This window comes from Ambystoma mexicanum, chromosome 6p (assembly GCF_040938575.1).
Source record: "Ambystoma mexicanum isolate Mex_15411 chromosome 6p, UKY_AmexF1_1, whole genome shotgun sequence".
Lineage (NCBI taxonomy): Eukaryota > Metazoa > Chordata > Amphibia > Caudata > Ambystomatidae > Ambystoma > Ambystoma mexicanum.
The window spans coordinates 6,255,141-6,268,773 of record NC_090935.1 but is presented as its reverse complement, the minus strand read 5'-3'; the positions used below and the strand labels follow the sequence as shown (position 1 = coordinate 6,268,773).

General features: G+C 37.9%; 1 long non-coding RNA gene across 1 annotated transcript in view; it reads right to left on the bottom strand.

Annotated features, from left to right (window-relative positions):
- Positions 1-813: 813 nt before the first annotated feature.
- Positions 814-13,633, bottom strand: part of LOC138511128 (uncharacterized) — a 51,576-nt gene continuing 38,756 nt past the window's right edge. Inside the window, exon 3 of the long non-coding RNA XR_011280573.1 lies at positions 814-917. This is a non-coding gene — a long non-coding RNA (uncharacterized lncRNA). The remainder of the gene's footprint in view (positions 918-13,633) is intronic.

Sequence of the window (13,633 nt, the reverse complement as noted above, 5' to 3'; positions counted from 1 at the left end):
AATACTGTACAAGTCTTCAAGATTTCTACTTGCAGCTCCACGCATATCCATATGCATGAACACAAACTTCAGGTATGCATATTTTCTGTATAGTAGATGACATAGCTCTCAACCATTTTTGTTTTACAGGCGGGTGAAATCACCCGATTTTGTTTTGGGCGTGCAGGAGGCTTGGCGGGTGAGTCTGCCCTTTACAAGGCGTGTGACACCCGCCAAAAGCGTGTGACTTGAGAGCTATGGTAGATGAACACATTTTCAAACAGACTTTTACCTTGTAAAATCTGTAAAATGAATTTACTGTACTTTTTTCAATTTCCTAAAATCAACTATAACTTATACACCTTTATACTTTTTACTTTCTTTAAACACACTCACTCAAATCATGTTAAACTAACATTTTTTAAATGAAATATATAGACTACATATATTCAAACAAAATTGCATGCAAACACAATCTATGTTTAAACCTTTATAAAAATACTTATACAATTTCATATTTTTTGTTTTTATTTATTTATTTACTTAATTACTTTAAATTAGACATGACATTGAGGCCCTATTACCTAGAACAGTTTACTTACAGAAATAGTGGTATTCACTAATATATTATAAATTTCACAAGACATAGTAAAGATATTTTATTTTTGCTACAGTTAGTCATTCAATACAATGTGTTCATTAAGAACATATCATATGCACTGAACTGATGCAATGTATCTTATGTAAATAAATTAGTTTAATGGTTTTACAGAAGGCACTGAGGATTTCAATTAAATTAAAAAAATCAATATCTAAATTAAAAACAGTGCTATATACAAACAAAGTTACTAATTTGAAGCTTTTACAGTTGCAGTGAAGACCAGTTTCCTGAAAAGAAGCAGCCGAATTCGAAGAAGAAAGAAAAACTAGGAAGTTACCTGTTAATTTTTAAAAAAAAGTAAGTAAAATATCACCATAATATTTATATTATTAATCAAATATACTATAACATTAATACCAGCTATTATGGTTTCTTAAAATAGAGATTTTGTACCATTTTGTCCAAAAATGTCCATGTTGTAAACAGCGATTTACAACCCGAATGGCCCACAAATTTCTATTTTTGGACACACAAATTAGCCAACTGAACCACTACAATTTTCATATTATAGAACAAACAACTGTTTTAATTGTATACATTAGATTTACTATTTGTACTTTTCCACACCACTAGCTTACTTTTTTTTTGTCATCTGAACCCCAGTTTAGTGACACATAAATTCAAGAATACCTATCCCTACTAGTTTTAGTTCCCAATACACAATCACACACCATTACATACATCTTTATCATCTTACTCAAACACTCATGCACACAGCACACATACATTCCAGAACACCCCAACCCATATCTTCTTTATTTTTTTCAACAGACCCTAAAGAATGCCTACCAAAAGACAACTCCGTAGAAAGCAACGCAAAATTAGAGCATATGAAAATAAAGGAGTCCAACATAAGCATCCATCTCTAGCAGAATTTGTAAATAAAAGTTGAAACAAAACAGCTAATACAATCATTTAGTGAAACACAAGAAGTTTCAAGTACAACAACTTCGCTTCCTCTATCAAAATGTAAAACAAACCAAAAAACAATTAACAGAAAATCAGCTTTCAGTACAGATAAAACTACTTCTTCAAATTTTAATATAGTGCAAAGTAAGCATACCAAGAAAAGTATTTTAGCCAAAATATACCGTCACAAAGTCCTTCAAAATCTTATAAAAACAGGAGAGAAATCAGGTTCAAAGCTTAAAACCTACCGTAGGAAATTAATCTTAGAAGCATTGATGGACAGTGCAATTCTTCTCAAAAGAAATTTGTTTATTTTACTGTTAAACAAAATGAAACCAGTAACAAAACTAATAACTAAATTACAAAAAAGACTTCTCAATAAGCGAAATGTCAACAGAAAGAACTTCTTAAGTATCTGCGGAGGTGAATGGAATCACACTACGAGCACAGAACCATATTTTAATGAAGAAGCGTACAAACAAAAGCAAACAAATACAATTGCCATAAATAGCAGTGGTCGAGGTTATGAAAAAGTGAATAATACCATAATGGAACAAGAAGTACTCCTTACAAAAATATGCCCTGAAACTTAGAATTACCCCTCCATTCAACTGAATCAGAAAGTCTAGTGTACAAATGGCCATGCACGTCAATGTGTAACATTCCCAAACAATGTTTCAAATCTTTACACCAATTCCTCAATAAATATGTAAAAAGCAAAGACAAAATCAAAATTAAATTACTGCAAAATATAGATACCTGTCCAGTGCGCAAGTACACAGGACTTCAAGGACATTCATTGGCCTGCATTACAGGACCTACTTGTAAAACCACTTTCCATGATATCAAAAGGATATCAACACATCATTCAACTATAAGAAATCTAGTCTATAAACTGTACTATGCTAAAAGTCCTGCTTTAGCACTAGCAAAGTTAAATAACATCCTTCTACATGGTACAGCAAAAGACCTACTTGAAGAAATTCACTATATCCAGAAAAAATATTTTGGAAGTGAAAGCCATTTACAGAATGAAATAGCTTTAAACCAATTAAGCAACAATTCTACACATGGCAACCTTTTGCTAAACACATACAAAAAAGAAATACTAAAATTTAAAAGTACATCAGCTGAAGTACCAAACCATGTATGTGTATGTTGCCATAGAATTTTTTATAAAAGTAACACAAACACTGTGGACCTATCATACAAAATAGAAGACAATGAAGATTCTAAATGGTTTGAATTAGCTCTCTACCTTCTAGCAGAAAACAAATATGAAATAACTGAGCCCTTAATACTTTGCAGTTATTGCACTACAAAACTTGACAACAACCAAACTCCTTCACGTTCTATCACAAATAATTTGGAATTATACCCAGTACCAAAACCTCTACAACAACTTAATTTATATGAGAGCATCATAATGCAAACAGTACACCCATTTCAAGCAATGATAACGCCTTCAACCAAAAACAGCAAAATTACCTCCCTCTGAATTGGTAAAAGGCATTCGTGGAAAAGTAGATTATTTACCATTAAATCTAAAAGAAAATGTGCATACTCTAGGAGTGCAACGTCCAATGCAGCAATCTTTAATTATATTAGTAAATGGAGTACCTACAAAAGACAAAAAAATATGGCAACAGCTGGTAGATTTATATAAAGTTAGACAAGCCTTCCAATATCTTAAAGAGAATAATGAATATTACAAAGAAATTAATATTGAAGAAAACTTGAAAGATACAACTGAAATAATTCAAGAAACACAAGAAGCTGGTCAATTTGAGCTACTAGATCCTGCTACAATATCAAATACTTTAGACCATTATACAATTCATCCTTTGCACTGTAATGACACCGTACAAGATGTACTAGAAACTTACCAAATGCGTCAAACAAAAGGATCGCCAATCAGTATATGGGAAAAAAGTATAGAAGCACGTGCTTTTCCTCTACTCTTTCCTACTGGCAAAGGAGGAAGGTATAATGATAGACCTATTCAAATATCAGCTTCAGAATACCGCTCATTACGGATGTATTCTGAAGATCCCAGATTTAGACAAAATGTGGAATACATATTCAACCTACTCTTTGAAAGTGAACTAGCAACTTTATGTTACGGAGTTGCACACATATTAAAATCAGGATCACACTTTCAAAATATGACAGCTACACAATTATTAGAGAAAGTGCAACAAAAAGATGAGGTTTTACAATCAAATATTACTAATCTATTAGCAAATATGCGTGGCACTAAAGAGTACAGGTTTCGACGTCATGGAGATGTACGTTGTATGATCAGAAACCTTGGCCCATCCACTTGGTTTGTTACATTAAGTTGTGCAGAATATGCATGGGAAGATTTACATGATTTCCTACGCATATCAAATAAAAACAAAACAAACATAGATATTCTAACACCTGGAGAACTTTGTTCTTTGGATCCTGTTAATGTTTCAAGATATTTTCACCATCGCTTCATTGCTATGCTACATTTTATTTGTAATAAAACTGTTCCTCCCCTTGGGGAAGTGCAACACTTCTTTTGGAGAAAAGAATACCAAGCCAGAGGAGCACCACATATCCACATGCTTTTATGGATTAAAGATGCTCCTAAATTTGGTCAAGACAGTGATGCCACTGTTTTACAGTTCATTGAAAAATATGTCACTTGTGAAATTCCATCAGAAGCCACAAATAGTGATCTTCGTGCACAAATTTTACAATTTCAAAGACACAAATGTGGAAAATATTGTTGTCGCAAATACAAAAACAAAGGCAAATACTACACCAAATGCGGATTTGGTTTCCCTAGACCAGTTACAAATACAGGTCAAGTAAACAACCTCATGTCTTCAGTTAGACATACTGTTAAAGGAAAGTCACCTAAAAATACATATTACATAAAAAGAAAAGAAGAAAAATGTATCAATGATTACAATGCATTCATTGCCCACTTATGGAATGCAAACAAAGATGTGCAGTACATTGCAGACAATTCTACTGCAGTTGCACGATATGTCACAGCATACTTAACTAAAGCAGAAAAGACAGAGCTCCAACACCTCTGGAATGACCTGTCATCAGATAAAACAGTATCTCAGAAATTATACAGCTTTGGCATAAAAATGCTCACCCATAGAGAATGTGGATCTTATGAAGCAGCTGATCGTTTAACTGGTACTTCATTGTATGGTAAATCTGAAAATATAGTATGGCTAAGTCTTGGTCCAGCTAAATCTAGAAAAAGAGTTCTAAAATCATACGAAGATATAGAAACAATAGCCAAACATGATCCCAACAGCCAAGACATTTTAAAAAACAATTTATTGGACACATACTACCCAAACAGAAGTAATACTTTGGAAAACATGTGTCTATACCAAATAGCCCAAGACTACACATACAAAAATAATGTGAAACCCGATGAAAAAAAAGGTAAATATAGAGTGACAGACTGTGAAGGCAGCTTAGTTAAACTCACTAAACCAAATTTAATTAATCATATCAAATTGTCATTGAAGACTCCTCAACATAAAGAAGTATGTTACATGTTCCTGCTACAACTCTTCAAACCATGGAGAAAAGAAGAACAATTACTAGATAACTATGACTCATATGAGGATGCTTTCAAAGCAAATGAAAGCACTATAACTGATGTAAACTTTACACAGTACAAAACAATGTTGCACAATGAACAGCAACATGAAGAAGAACTCCAAGCCCAACTAGATAAGGATACTCCTGACAGTAGTCAACCTTCTGTAACAGGAAGCCAAGAACCACTGGGAGAACCACTAATAACAAATGAGGCAGAATTAGCTATGATAGAAGTAGAAAACACCATGTGTCAGTATGAAGATAAGGAAGACTTAACTATACTACAATCAAAACTAAACAATGAGCAAAGTAGCATTTTTCAAGAAGTAACAAAACAAATTGCACATGGTGTAAAACATGAAAATAAAGAATGTTCCTGCCATAATTATAAACCTATACTACTGCACGTCAGTGGTGAAGCTGGTTCTGGCAAAACATTCCTAATCAAAATCATTAGTAGGTTCCTTCAACAATTGACAAACAAAAAACTGTCAGCTGTTGTCACTGCCCCCACAGGTTTAGCTGCCTACAACATAGGTGGTGTTACATTACACCGATTACTACTATTACCAGTAGAACACCAGAACAAATTAGACTATTACAAACTTTCTGCAGAAGCTGCAATGGAATTACGCGGAGTATTGAAACAAATGAAAATGCTACTAATAGATGAAGTGAGAATGGTCTCCAACCTGATGTTAGCTTTGATTTACCTCAGATTACAAGAAGTACCCAAAACAGACTATGAAGAGCTCTTTACAGGAAAACACATTATTGTTTTTGGAGATCTGCTTCAATTAACACCAGTAAAAGGTGAACCTATTTTTAAAACATTAGGGCACAAACTCTGCCGTTAAACTGTTGGCAGCATTGGAAATGTCAACCTTTGGCAACATTTCCAATACAGAGAATTAACAGAAAACATGCGCCAATCTGCAGATCTAACTTATGCCAACATTTTAAAAAGTTTGAGAGTTGGTATACTTTCTAAAGAAGCAGAAGCAACATTGAAAACCCGGCACATTAATGCACTTTATGGCGATAATGCATGTGCTATAGATGTTATGGAACAATTAGCCCACAAAAATGTCAATTGTATGGCCTTAATGCCAACTCTTGCAAGCTTTTTTAAATTCAATGAAATCATGCTAAGTAAAGAAATGCAACCAATAATGGAAATTAGCGCCACAGACAAACTAGATGTACATGGTATGACACTACCCATGTGTGACCAAGCCACAACAAGACTAAATAATTTAGAAAAATCAATCTCAAACACAGCAGGCTTAGAAAAGATGTTAAAATTATCCTTAAATTGCAGAGTAATGCTTAAACGTAACCTTGACGTGGACCAAGGACTAGTTAATGGAGCACTGGGTACAGTTGTTGGCTTTCAAACATACCCATGTGACAACAAAATTCAGTTTGTCAATATACTCTTTGACAAACTTTCAGAAGTAAAATGGATAGGACGCTCAACATCTAGATTCCTTCTCTTCAAAGATATGTATGTACGCAGAGAACAATTTTCTCTAACTCTTGCATACGCAGTCACAATTCATAAATCACAAGGTCTTACCCTAGACAAAGCAATGATAGATATTGGTAACACAGTCTTTAAAGAAGGCATGAGCTACGTAGCACTATCACGCTTACGTACACTTGACGGTCTATTTCTAATCAACTTTGATGCAAGTAAAGTAAACGATGATATTCCTTGCATTTTAGAATATAATAGACTTCGCTCACTATACACTCCCCATCTAAACACATATTCTGTTCCACAAAAACTAAAACGTTGTAAAAGAAAACTAAATCAAACAGAAATGCAACAGGACGTCACTGCAAATCCTCCAAAGAGAGTAAAAGAAACTAATACTTCATCGAGTACCACAAACAAAAAAGAATCAATTAGAGAAAGTAAACCAGGTACTTCTTTAAAGAAGGAAGACAAACTCCAAAAAAAGCAGTTAGATACAGAACTACCTGGACCATTTAAATTCTCAAATATAGTTGGTGTAAGTTGCTATGCAAATGTAGCAATGAATATTCTATTTCAATTAACACCAATTGTTGACAACATTTACTCACACAGTACAGACCCATTGTGTTTGCAAATGTTAGTACTTCACAGAAATGCAGCAAACAATCCTGACAACACATATAGTGTTTTTGGAATAAGACGACAATTGGACTACTGTGCTGGAATGTTGAAATTCACTATAAACTCACAGGAAGATCCACAAGAATTTCTAATGTACTTACTACAAGTACTGGAAAACAAAAACATACCTATAAATGAAATCTTTCATATTTCATACATGTGGAAACATACATGCACTCTCTGCAACAATGTGACACAAAAAGAAATCCCCAATGAACGCTTCATATATATATATCAATTACAAATTGTGAATCCACTCCATGTCAGCGACTTGTACAAAATGCAAACCATGGTAGATTTTGCTCTTCCTGCAATTCAGATAATCGCTCCACGTTAGTAATACAAACACATAGTAAATTCGTAATACTAATGCTTCTTCGTTACAATGCAGATGGTACCAAAAACAACTGCAAGCTGACTGGATTCACACATGGTCAAATATCACTTGGTAAGAAAACCTTCACAACAATAGGTATAATCTACCACGCAGGAGCCACAACCAATTCAGGGCACTACACTGCATACATAAAAAAGAAATGTGGATGGTTTTAATGTAATGATAGTACCGTTACTCTAAAGCAGAGATTACCAGCAAATCTTACAAACGCTTATTTGCTGTTCTTAAAACCAAAATTTGATAAATAAACTGTATTTAAACCTTTAAGTAAATTTGTGTTACAAAAATATAAACTGTTAGAATACTCCAAAAGCTATCTAACAGCTCAAAGATTCTACAACAACTAATCAGATAAATGAATACCACTAAATTAGGCCACAAAATACACAGTTAGAATACGCCAATTGGTATCTAACTGTCCCAAAATTTAACAATATCCAAGTAGGTAAATCAAAACCACTAAAATAGATTAAAAAAATAGACAGTTAGAATACGCCAATTGGTATCTAACTGCTCCAAAATTTTATAATATCAAAACAAATGAAGAATCTGTTACTGCTCCAAAAAAAATACAACAAAGCAAAGTATAAAGCATTAGCCAGAAACAGCAAGTGAACACTGAAAACAAACAAACAAATAAACTGTAGCATAACAGAAAAAGTTTTTTTTTTTAATCCAACATGGATTTTTTTTCTCCCACGGTCCCAATGATTTTAGCAACAAATACAGAAACTGAGCAAATTGCACAGTACTCTGATTTGTACTCTACTAAATATGAGGGTCGAAAAAAAATAAAAGTATATTGCTTAAACAATGTAATAAGTCATTACAAAATACTAATACTAACATGCTATTTTCTTTTGTCACAGAAATGAAGAAGAAAAACATGGACTCCCATTACTAGACCAAACAGTAAGTATACAATAATAAGGACAACCATAGCAGCATATCACATCCATAGTATCTAATACCTTTGTTCCTTATACATTTGTTTTTCACCCAAAGTTATAAGCAAATATGAATGTGATATGCTGCGGTGGTTGTTGCCAGGACATAGAGTCTTGGGTGCATGGCCAAATGGCCATGCACCCAAGACTCTATGCCCTGGCAACAACCACCGCAGCATATCACATCCATAGAGTCAAACATTTCAACTATGATCTATGGGAAACTTTTAATGTCCGCGAACAATGGAAGTGTTCTTAGAACACTTTGAACTTGCCAGCGAACAATACGGACACCGTTTTCAGGACACCCCCTACGAACATTTCAGAACAACGCGATAGTTCTTACAACACTTTCAACTTAACAACAAACAATACGGACAGCGTCCTAAGGACACCCCCTACGAACATTCCAGGACACCGGGAGTGTTCTTAGAAGCGTCTTCAGAACACCACCATCTTGTTTATTTGCGAACATTTCAGGACACCGCGAGTGATCTTAGGACACATTCAACTTGACAAAGAACAATACGGACAGCGTCCTCAGGACACCCCCTACGAACACTCCCCGGACAACGGGAGTGTTCTTAGAAGCGTCTTCAGAACACCACCATCTTGTTTATTTGCGAACATTTCAGGACACCGCGAGTGTTCTTAGGACACATTCAACTTGACAAAGAACAATACGGACAGCGTCCGCAGGACACCCCTACGAACACTCCCCGGACACCGCAAGTGTTCTTAGAAGCGTCTTCAGAACACCCCCATTTTGTTTATTTGCGAACATTTCAGGACACCGCGAGTGTTCTTAGGACACATTCAACTTGACAGAGAACAATACGGACAGCGTCCTTAGGACCCCCCCTACGAACACTCCCCGTAAACCACAAGTGTTCTTAGAAGCGTCTTCAGAACACCACCATCTTCTTTATTTGCGAACATGCGAACATTTCAGTACACCGCAAGTGTTCTTAGGACACATTCAACTTGACAGAGAACAATACGGACAGCGTCCTCAGGACACCCCCTGCGAACACTCCCCGGACACCGCGAGTGTTCTTAGAAACGTCTTCAGAACACCCCCATTTTGTTTATTTGCGAACATTTCAGGACACCGCAAGTGTTCTTAGAACACATTCAACTTGACAGAGAACAATACGGACAGCGTCCTCAGAACAACCCCTACAAACATTTCAGGACACCGGGAGTGTTCTCAAAAACGTCTTCAGAACACCCCCATTTTGTTTATTTGCGAACATTTCAGGACACTGCACGTGTTCTTAGAACACATTCAACTTGACAGAGAACAATACGGACAGCGTCCTCAGGACACCACCTACGAACACTCCCCGGACGCCGCAAGTGTTCTTAGAACAGTTTCACCTTGCTTGCGAACACAACGGACACATATTGACTCCTTAGAACACCCCCTAGTCAGTTTATTTAGAACATTTCAGAACACCCGTGATGGCCGCAAACAAATCGAACACAAAAAGAACGTCTAACATATAAAAAACACAACTTTCATCCTATCTCATACACTCCCACCCTCCCCAAACACTCCTACACACCAACACACTCTACAAAATACACATTTTGAACAAAGTTTCACTGCGCTGTCCGGGGACGTCCGTGAATCCAATATGGCGGGCGCTACCGAAAAATCTGACGCGCTCCACGCCATCCAATCAGCGAACACGTTGCATGTCCGCGGACATGACACAAGCCCATGGGCCAATCGGGGTGCTGTCCGCTGAGAGAACAGGGAAGTCCGTCCGCGAAGCGAACGCAGATATCACTAATGTTTTTGCCTTACATTTTGGTCATTTTTTAAAAAACTACTGGACGGATTTACACCGAATTTACAAAAGCACGCTTTTGGGACCAGGCCGCCGCTCCTGCCGCAAATTTGGTGTAAATCCGTCCAGCAGTTCGGGCTGTAGCCGTGCGCAAAGTTTTTTCCCATTCAGTCTATGGGAAAAAAAAAAGTTTTGGGACCCCCCCTATAACTTTTCCCCCCCTGGACGTATCCTCACCAAACTTTGCAAAGACATTCAGAGTGACCCAACTACTTTTTTTGCAAAGTTTGGTGAGGATCCGTCCAGGGAGAGCAAAGTTATAAGCCGCCAAAAAAGTGCTCTTCCTATGGAAACAGCAACTTAACCATAACTACATGGCCACTACCGTGGCCATGTAATATATATATATATATATATATATCATACATTACTTACCCTAACCGTATTTCTGATGCTTGTATCTGCTAAGACATGCTTTGCATAGGCTGACATCTAGTGGTAGGGGCAGAGTATTACTTATCTTGTTTTCAAAGTACGAAAAGGGATGTCAACTGGGCGTGTGTGTAATACTATCCCCATTGTGACATGTACTGTACCCATGGTGCTTCACACGTCAAGGTCCCGCAGATTGTTTTGGTTCTGACATGAGGGAGCATGAAGAGTGTACATGAGTAAGGAAAGTACAGAGAAGGTGAAAGATGTTTGTGTCTTGTCTATGTACCTTCAACTCCAAAAGGGGAGGAAGGATGGGCGTGTGTGGATCTAATCAGATACAAGCATCAGAAATACAATTACGATAAATAATGTCTGCCTTCTGAGGCTTGTGGATCTGCTTAGAATCACAAGCTTTACATAGACTAGTGAGCAGTACCCACCTGTGTGTCACCTCGTGCATGAGTATCAAAACAGTAGTGCTGCATGAAGCTGTGAATACAACTCCAAGTAGCAGCTTTGCAAAGGGCATCCAAAGGCAAATTAGCAATAAAAGCTACAGTAACCACTGCGCCCGAGTTGAGTGTGCTCTGGGTGTGAAAGGTAAGCTTTTCTTGGATGGCGTAACTGGATCCACCCGAAATCCATTTTGAAATGGCGACTTAGAGATAGGGTCCCCTTCTCTTCCTGAGGTTAGTCTTCCTTAGTGGCTTTGGTTATTGTATGTAATACAGGACGGCCCTTCTGACATCTTGTGTATGGAGGCCATTTTCTGCTTGAATTCTTAGGGGTTTGAAAGAAAGCAGGAAGTTCTATGGACTGGTTAACATTGAACTTAGAAATACATTGAGGAGAAAAACATGGATGTGTCCGTAAAACCATCAGGATAGTTTATGGGAAGTGGTGCATGCTGCAAGTGCTGCTAGGTGTACTCATAGCGAGTTGAAGACTAACCCTAAATCAATATGTGAAGGTGAACAGTCAAAAAGGTTGATGTTTTGCGCCACACAACAAAGTGTTTCCATTTGTTGAAATAGCAGTGTCCTGTATTTGGTTTGTTTGCTTCTTTTAAAATGTCCATACATAGGCTTAGATTTTAATGATCAAGTTCTATGACCTCAGGAGCCAGGCTGCCAAGTTCAGTGTTGAGGACATGGATGGAGTGTTGTCCCTTGACCAACATGTGGTAAGGGCATGGTAGTTTTAATGGAGGGCATCTTCAACTGATGTGAAAACTGTAAAGACTGGAGGGGGCGGGGGGTCTGTACTCCTGCTCTCTATATGGTAGAGGAGAGGCACAGAGGACCCCAGCCAAGATTCACTATTGTTGGTAGCAATGGACGAGCAATCAAGTCCAAGCTTCTCAGGAGGAGATGCAGGCTGGTTCTTAAGTACAGTGTAGTCCCCAAGCCCTCACAAAGCAATGTCCACACACTGTATTAGTTAAAACACAGTCTTTATATAATTAAGGTTCAAGGTTATATACACAATCAAAATAACTCACTTTGTGCTCAGTAAATCTATAATGGCAAATATATACAGTTCTAAGTGGTACCACTATTATTATCAGATTTCATTAAAGTGCATCTGTATTTGTATTTTATATTTTATTTATTTGTATAGCGCACCAGGCCCAGGGGCAACCGGGCGCATCACTTAGTTACAACATAAGAAAAACAGACAGAACCATAATTACAAAGTTTACAAGTATAATACAGAATTTACAGGTATAATAATAGCAATGAGAGAACAAGCAGATTATATATACATGTACTCTGGATAAATGTCACACAAATCACTTAGTAAAGGTAATCAACAATAGACATAGGAGGACAGCGGTTGGTTAGAACAATTGGCAGAATACTGGCCCCTAACACTGGACACAGTTCTGTGTCCAGATCCCTCCACCTGGGCAACCTATAAAATAAAGATATATCACAAGCCCAATCCATATATTGTTCTATAAGTCTTATCCCCTTCTATAATGTTTCTACCACTCCAATGTACCTGGAATAGCAGAGTTCCTTGAGGAGGCGTCGAGGGATCCTTCTTGACTGACTCCCTTTGAAGCAGGAGCCACGGATCGTCGATGGGCCTTGAACAAAGTTAACTTGGCATCGAGAATCCTCGATGGAATTTGGACGGCGTTGAGGCAGCTGCTTCGGTCCTGGCGGTGCTTGTCGCTGACGAGTCGTAGATGTCCTGCAAGGAAGAGGCATACGGGGCACCTCAATGTCGATAGTTCAGGACCACAAAGAGTTTGTGAAGAACTGTGGCCCAGCAAGGGCGTCAAGTCGTCCGGCATCTCTACGGTCTTTGGGTGCCGGGAAACCCACCGGCGGATGCTCCTCGGCACGTCAATGGCCTGGCCTTCTCCGGCAGGATAAGGTAGGCGACGGTGCGGATGAGTGTGTCCATGAATCAAAAGTCTTAGGCAAAGGAGCGTACAGCTCTGGTCGTCAATGGCACATCGTCAATCGGTTCCCTCTTCTGGGCAACACGGCTTTGACGGGACTCCAGAGGTTATGCAAACCTGCTTACCTTTGTTCTCCTCGGCGGTCCCTGTCTCCGGTCGGCAGCCTGTCGAGGGTCTGACTTCCAGGGAGCTTCGGCAAAGGTTAGCGGTGCTCAATGGTCCCTCGGAGCACGGGAAGAGGGCGCCTAACCAGGTCCTCTCTTGGATCAGTCTCGACGGCACAGCGACTTTCGGTGAAGGGAGACAGCAATCAACCTTCTTCTTCAGGC